Source organism: Anopheles arabiensis, chromosome 2, assembly GCF_016920715.1.
Source record: "Anopheles arabiensis isolate DONGOLA chromosome 2, AaraD3, whole genome shotgun sequence".
Taxonomy (NCBI): domain Eukaryota; kingdom Metazoa; phylum Arthropoda; class Insecta; order Diptera; family Culicidae; genus Anopheles; species Anopheles arabiensis.
In genome coordinates, this window is record NC_053517.1 from 2513239 (window position 1) to 2522156 (window position 8918).

The window sequence follows — 8918 nt, forward strand, 5'->3', positions numbered from 1 at the left end:
TAAGGACCTCTGCTGGTTGTGTTTCAGATGGTCCCGAGGCAGAAATTGTACTGTTTGCTGGATGATCTCAAGGGAATGATCTAAACCGTTACGGCAACCAACACTCACCGTAATATTCTTGCATTGTTCGGTCACAATTACCGTACGGCCTTCAACTTCTTCTGGAGAAAACATTCCAGAAATCCTTTTACACATTCCCAGCTAGGAAGAGCACGATGTAGGTCATAAGATCCAATGCAAAAGCTCGTCGTCTCGTTGTCTGGCACAAGGTCACTTTTATTTTCCTATCACATTCCGCATTCCTTTCGAGCTAAATCATCTTCACGCTGAGCTGCCCTAAAAGCTGCTTGGGTCCATAAAAAAGGGGTCTGTGAAATATGTTGCGTTAGCTGGTAGTAACACAAAAAAAACTGCTACAATCAACCATAAAACTAAATTAGAATAAAAACAAACAGGATGCAAGAGCAAACCCCCTTCGAGAACCATTTAGGGGTTCAGGTAGGAGGATGGTCCTATTGGTAGATCACCGTGACCTTTCTGTAGCCATTTTTTAACATCATCCTTTTTCTCGTTTTGCACCTTCCCTTTTTCCTGCTCCTTCCTTCGAAACCGCTGGCAGACGAATTTGAGCAGAAGGATTAATAATATTTGGTTTTTGAAGAAGAAGAAAAAACCCAACCCAGCCGATCGTGTTCGATGAGCATAAGACATTTAAAAAGTCATATATTACAATTTGGAGAGAAATTAGCTATGCATTCAGTGTTTCGAGCACTGCTCCTCCCCGTGCTCGGTGCAGCAGGATGCACCACTTCAGGTAGAAACAAATCACGCCAATCGAGCGAGTTTGGTGGCGGCCCGGTACGCGGATGACCTTGTCTCGCTACTCCGCTGCTGCTGCACAACCGGCTGCACACGGATGACAAAAAACAACATCGCCATCATAATTCGCGATCTGCATGTTTGCGAGGTTTTTGTTTAATTTCTGCAACGATCCCTCGAAGAGGGAAGTGTGGGGAAGATGCGAAGCGTAGCGTCTAAAAATGAATCCAAAACACCCCAGATAGGGGATGATGCTGATGGGCCCGGAGCGGGGATCGGTGGACGACCCAAAGTCTGGAGCATAAATAAAACCGATGGTCATTAATAATAAAATAAATATTGAAACACGTTACTCACAGACACAGATATTTTCCCTCTTTTGCCCTCTCAGCTCGGAGCTCTCCGAACCCACCGAATTCCAACCGGTCTAGATCCTAACCCCTGCGTTGGATTCGATCCTTCCCCGGGATCTCCCTGTCGCACCCGCGTCACTTATCTGAGGCAATCTGATTCTAATCTGGCTCGCTATCACCTCACCTCGTGGTGCTGGTGGTGGTGTTTGGAGATCGCCATTCCGCTTTTATTTGGGTAGTTTAATCCAAAAAGGGATGAATAACACGGGGAGAGAGAGAGAGAGAGAGAGAGAGAGAGAGTGGAAAGATCGATTTAATTTTATTATCATATCTGTTGTTCTCCTTTCGGTGAGCGGTGATGAAGGATGCGGCTGTTGTGGGCCCGAAACGAAGTTAGATAAATTTGTAAAGCCTTCCAGGAAAATTAGCCTGGCCCAGATTGGGCTTAGTTGGGCCAGTGGAATCCCCCCTCCCGTATCCTCCCAATTCATCACGATCGCGTTACGATTCACGGCAGTTATGAGTGATCGAAGGGTTTTTAAACATGATTGAGGAGTTCGTCCGACTGTGGAGTGTGTTTGTGTGTTTGTAGTTGGTCCAGCGAGGGCAGGGAAGGATAATAAATTTGTATCAAAACACCCAGAACCCCCGGGCTGGAGCGGGAATCGAACGAGTCGGCCTGGAATGTAAAGTCAGCTCGGACGCGATTCTGAAGAGTCCCATACCCAATTTACGCGTCTTCTTCTGTTTCGTTTGTGGTGTGATTTACTTCACAGCACGATTAGAGCATTTCTGAACAGGGCTGCTGTTTGCCCTTTTGACGCGCTCAACAGTGTCAACAATCTTGAGCCACCCACCAGGCCCGGGGGGAGCGGGCTGGTTCATCATAATTGAATTATTGTGCCATATTTTGCTACCACTTTGACCCGTTCTCAATCAACTCGTTATCGGTCGAGCTGCACGCCCCGCTGCGCAGCAACGAACTTCCCATTTGGCCCAAGTGAATGCACAAATAAAAGTACGACAATCTCTTCACTTGCTTCACCCGCTGTTAGAACGCAAAATGCAGATGCAGCACACGCAGGATAGTGAATGATGCACACAAAAAAACGCATCATTCACCGTTTAAATGGCAATAAAAATGCATTTTTATGGTACACCCAACACTCCCCCCATGTCAAAGGTTGATGGCACGGGGGGCTGCTAGCCACAGGTCAATGGCAGTCAATCAACCGATATGATCCTCTCCCGAAATCCCCCCCCCCCTTTTAGGGCATGTTACGAGCAAAAATAAAATACATCCATTAAAAATGACAAAAAAGCTTATCAAAAAAGAGAGAACAATTACGCGTGCCGCGGAAAGGGATGGATGCGAAAGCAGAGATGAAAAATAAAAGAAAGCACACACACGCACGTAGGCACACACAATATAACTGGCCACACAACGGTGGGGCCACACAAACAATGGCCAAACTGCATGTCGAACTGATAACAACACATTTTAAAATATTTAATTACGACAACAGTCATCGGCAGGCCTTGGACAACCATGTCGGGATTGGGGGGTTGCCCCCTCCATTACCATTTTTTGAGCTCCCCCCTTTACGGTGTGGGGTATGTAAATGGACAAATAATACTCTAGCGGAGAGAAAAAAAACAGACGCAGGACAAAATTGGAAGGATGTGTCGGCTATTGGCACAACAATCGACCGGTGGAGAGCAAATTGAATTATATCAAACAGATTTTTCAGTGGGTTGTCGTGCAATGTTCCCGTGCACCACCCATACACCGGCCATGCAGTGCAACTGCACTCGGGTGGGGGGAGGAATGCAGTGTGTCAACCGATGGATGGTTTGTGATTATTTCATTTCGTAGACCCATTTTCTCCATAACTGTCACAGTGACTGCAGGTGTAGGTGTATGGCGGGAGGGCTGTTTTTTACCATTTTTTATTAAGCTGAAAAGCTTGCTGTCATTTATTCAAAAATCAAAAACATGATTTTTAATACTTTTCCATCGACGGGGTGGCTGGATTGTGCTTTTTTATTCTTCTCTTATGCAGCTGTAATGTGATTGAAATTGCATTCAGCTTTGTCGCAACGGGATGGAAGCTGGTTGCGTCACATTTGATTTGATTGCTAATTGTAGAACCACAAAATTAAATTTTATTATTTTTTAAATGAAAAGAGCAACCAGATGAGTGACACATTCATTTATCATTCGATGTAACAAAAAATAGGAGACGATTTTGCTTGCAGGACTCGAACGCAGATTCAAACTAAAACCACACGTGCCACTGCTGTTTGCCATCCACTAGCCTTGTTGCCCAGTGAATCAAGGATGTGTGTGATAAATAAATATTTTAATAAGTGTAAGCACCGAAGGATTACATTTCTGTAAGTCTCGGTGGCATACTTTCTATTTTCTTCCGTTCCATTTTAGGGTTAACGCAAGCGGCCTAACGACACGTGCCGCACGGATGCGTTCGAGCGGTTCTGTGCACAGTGTCTTACCATACCGACTTGTGCGAAACTCATAAATATCATCGTCAGTAGCAGTGCGATCAACGCCATCATCATCCTCATCATAATGCAATGCTGTGACGGCTGCATCGAGGCATGTTAACAGCCCGGAAGGCAACGCCGCGACGATGAGTGGGAGCGAGCCGAGGGTTGCACAACATCCTCCGAGGGCGAAACAAGGATGCTACTTTATGATTCATAACGATTCGTCCACCAGTTATGAATCGTTTCCTGTTTCCGGGGGCGAAGTGGGCTGCTGAAGGAGCTGAAGAAACATTCCACACGAACAGGGACAGTTTTCCCCCTTTTTTTCGCTTGCTGTTGGTCGTGAAAGTGCGCCGCAGCAATGTCCTTGCGCGACTGCATGTGTTTTTTCTTCTCTACCTCTCTCTCTCTCTCCCTTTCTCTCAGTCATTTCCCATCCGAACGGTCGCTGTTGTTTGAATTGAAGTTTAATGATGCGTAATTTATTGAACGTGGGCCACATAGACACCACAACGACCGCAACACCATTTTGCCGCTTCCTTTAGCAATTTAGCAGCCCAGAGAGATAAGTAATTCTCACCGAAACTGTTTTCCACGAATCGTTAAGGATCGCAGCACCGTCTTGCGGTTTTTGGAAGCTGTATCTTAGCGATCATTATGCTTCGCTGGAGGACCTTTTCCCGAAGACATTGTGTAACAATTGAGTGCAACAAGCATTCGTCAGAGCCAACCTTTCAATCAATTCATTTCAACTACCATTACCATTGTCATACCGTAATCATTAAACGTCTATTAACGGACGCCGTGACGGACAGACACACTTGATCGAAGGTATGGTTCGACGGCGGGAAACAGATCCTTCCCCACACTGCATTGATTGATGATCGTGCGCAAGAGCCATACACTCGCCCAACAATACACGGGCACAATGCGAAAAGGTTGAAGGATAAATGATACCGAGCTCGGACTCCCTCGGAAAAGCACAAAATGGTCCGTTTTGATCGTCCTTGTGCAATGGTTTGATCGTCGCACGAAAAGGACACCCAGCAAAGGACACCTTACACCCGATTGTGCCCGGTCCCTATTTCTGCTTACAAATGTTTCCTTAGAACAGCAAAATCACTTCGTTTACCTCCACAAACCATAAACAATCATCAATCTCCCGGTGAAGCACTGCGCTGCTCCTAGAGAATGCCGTAAGTGGCAGTAGTTTCGTGTGAAAAATATTTCCCAAATAGCTACTTACAATACAACACGGGGAAACCCAATGGCAACAGTCCATCTTCCATGAAGTGGAGCCTTTTGTAAGATATACTACTTCTCGTGCAGCGTGTTGGCCACCTTCCTACCCCGGGATTCCCATAAAAATGGAGATCACATCGTAACTCTTCTCCCACTCTCTCGTAACGTTCGTTTTAGACAGCAAAAAAACGCTCCCAATATGCATCGGAATCGGTGTGAGGATACATAAATTTGGCAATCGCTTCGCTTCTCACACATGCCAGTGGCCGTAACAAACGACGGCCAAAGTGGTTACCGCTGGTCGCTTCCGTGAGGAAGGGCCCCGTGTTCGTACGTGTCGTTTGACAGCAGCAGGAAGCGCGAAAGCATCTTTTCTAGGCGTGCTTCCTTCGGTGCTCTAACGGGGGGAAATATAACGACACACACACAAGCAAAAAATCACGTCCTGTACCGCGGCTTCCAATGGCTTCCATCACTTGGGAAGATCTACTAGCGATGGGGCACTTTTTCGGGCAGTTTTATTGACTCAGCAGCGCTCGGAAAACGGGGAAAATATGCTTTCGCACAGCATCAGAGTCTCTATCGCGATACTATCACGACGTCCACCTTCCAAAACGCTATCGTTTCGCCGGATGAATAATGTGAGGGCTGGAACCACGGACGGCGAAGAAGAATTTGGCTTGCTGTGAGAGATCCCACAGTACAGCGAGGATACGCAGCGGATATTGCCGGAAACAATGTAGCTCTGTTTTTACTCACTTTTTTCCCAAACAGTTTAGGTGAGACGATTGCTATACGAGATGTTACATCACTGACTGGATAGAGTTGAGAAGCTGCTGCTTTAAAAGAACGTTAAATGTTACTAAAAAACAAGGGCGCGAAACGCGACCCCGAAAGCAAGAATGCAAGAATCCTCGCAAAGCGGAAGGGCAAATATTTTGGACCATTTCCGTCCGATTGGCACACAGCATTCCATTCCACACCACTGCACACCAAAGTCAATTAAAAGTCCGCGATTCCCAAAGGGACGCATAATCTCAATTAATTTGTTTTTCCACCACTGCACTGGCGTCGGGCAAATTGGAGGGAGAACACTGAAAAGCTGATTAGTTTGCAAAAAGTGCGTTCTACGGCGGTGCTATTGATTCTATGATCCTAGTTTATTGGTTGTTTTCGTAACCGATCCGATCCCTATCCTGCGTTGATATCTCTCTATCTCTATTCCGGGTGTTCGTGAGTGTGCGTTTAGTCGCCGTTTTGTCGCTTTGGTCCTTTTTTCGTCTGTTTGCAGATCCCCGGCTAATCGGATTACGGAATCGTTGGTGCCGTGGCGTTCCCGTTTGATTCGTATGCAAAAAGTCAACCAGGGTCGTCTGGATGGTTCACCTGATTAAACATCGGCTTACTGCTAAGGGTGGATTCCTTGATTCCGGGGAAGTGTTTCATTTAAAGAAGCTCCTTAAATTCCTATTTAAAGCTTATGAATCTAGCACGGACGCCATACAAAAAAGGCCATTGTTTTCTTACGTAGAAAATCATTATCTCAAACATTTTGTGATGATAAAAAAACATAAAAAAATGTTTGATAACCGAAACAAACAACCTCTTGTGTAGCTATTGTTGCCATCTTGCCCTCTCTTGACGTCAGGCTGCAAACGGAGGAATTGTTTTCCAGCTAGCTATGGGTATGGTTCGGTTTTGACAAATGGTCAGCCACACAAAACAGCTGCACTGGTCATCGAGTGCAGAGAGAGCGTTTGACCGACCGAGTTTGCGCACCCATAGAAAATGGGAAAACATCAAACAAGGAAACAAAGGGAAAAAAGTGACGTTATTAATTATTCACCATTTGAGATGATGTATTTGTGTGGTGTGGAACCTATTGGGACCTTCGGAAAGCCCGCACACAAAGCGAATTCCACTCCGATCGTATGAGAAATGTAAGGTACAACAAGCTGCTGCTCTCCAGTAATAGACATAGATTTGAGAAACAAAACACAATTCGATGCGAGCCACGTTGCCTTGCGCTTTAGTTTCACCGCGCAGAGAGAAAACCTGCAGACAGCTAGGAGCCACAGTGAAATAGGAGAGATAGCTTTTTGGATTTGGAAAGTGCGATACAAGAGGTATCAAAATAAACAGTCGCCATGATGATGGAAAGCGTACATGCTAGGGTGACGAGTTTTGAAAACAAACTTTAATTTTAATATCAATAAAACAAACAATCCTCCCCAAATACAGACAAACACACACACGGCACAATCGGCCTGGTTATATGATCGAGTCGATCGATTCGATCGGGCAACAAAAATCGACACCGAAACTGAACCGGCGCTATTATCTAAACAATCTGTCAAACGAACAAAGTATCACTGACGGTTCTATCTCCAACTCTCGATCTGAAGGGAGGAGAGGAGGAGACCGGTGGTCGCGGTGTAGTGTATTGACATTTGAAGAGATCGAGAAATAATGGTCCATCCATGGCTAGGCTTCAAATAAAATCGAATGACCCCTCCGGTCGTAAATCAATCAGCTCGACTCCTTGTCCGGGGCCTCGCGGCTGCTGAGGTGAACCTCCACGGGGAGACCGTGACGTGATCTAGCAGACAAACACACACACACGGCTACTTTTTTATCTGATATGCTCCATTTATGGGTCGCTGCATGGCTCGATTCGTATCTGTGTATCTGAGAGAAGACGAAGAAAAAATCAGTCAAAACCTGCTAAATCAAACTTTGTGCAGGCACTGATTGTGTTGAACTTCTTCCCAGGGTGACTTTTTTAGTATGGGGACATGGGAGCGGAAGAGAGGATGCGCTCCAGGTTTCACAAACCTGTCCGATCGAGCTCATCGACACACACACACACACTCTCACACAGGCTCGTCAAGTGTGAGATCATAAATCTATCATTCGGTTTCCGATTTCCTGCCCCGATCGAAGGCGAACGACTCCGCCAGGTTGAGAGGTAGCATAAAACTAGCACAAAACACGCGGTAAACTCTTCCGCAAACTTCCCCTCTCTCTCTCTCACTTACTTTGCTGGAGTTGCAATAGTGCTCCAATAGTGCCGGAGTACCGGAGCGACAGGAAGTCTAAAGCAATTAGTTCTCAATCGTCAGGCTAACACATCAAAAAAACAAACTCACAAATCTTCACTACTCCAAACGCCCCAAAACGCGTTCCAGTTCCAGCTGGCCCGGCCCAGCAGCTCGGCAGGAACCTATTCGAGCGCATAATTCATTTTATTCATTTATTTTTGTTTATTTATGTTTGTTTTATCTGCACTTTGGTAAGTAGGTGGAGTGTGCTCGAAGTACGGTGGAGTCACTTGTTAGCAGCTTATAGGTAAGAAACGGGAGGAGGCTGGCGAGCAGGAGGCTCTTGTACGCGCTAACAAGAGCACATCCTTCTTGCTTCGTGGTAGTCGTACGCAAGAGTATGTCGCGTGCTTCCGTGCTCTCCAGTGGTGCTCCAGATTCACACATACACACGGACCGATGCATACGTTGAAGAAACATGGAAAAGATACAGCATAAATATTATTATGTTCCCAACATACCTTTCCCGAGTGCTTTCCGCTTTGCATCTGGCGCGTACGTGCGCGCGCGCGCGCGCCAAACCAGCCTGCACACAGGGATACAGCAAGAGCGAACGCCAACCGTAGACAGCATGTCTGCTTTATGTTTCCCAGACCCTCCGGCAAGCGGTACCGAGCAGCCCTTCGGTAATGGGGTAGGGGGGGGAGGGGGGGGTGGTGTACCAAACTCCCCGGCCATCTCCCGGAAGAGCCAGCTCAGCAGCGATCGACATCGCCGGAGGGTGTCTACAGAGTGGGAATCCGCGCATCCACGGGGATCTCCGGCACCAGGCTTTCTCTCGCTCCCTTCCTATCTCTTTCGGTATGTGTGTATGTGAGTATGTATGTTGACCGCTGTTGGTGAGATGTATCCTCCAGGAGAGACCTTCTGGCGACGGAGTAACCACACACACGCC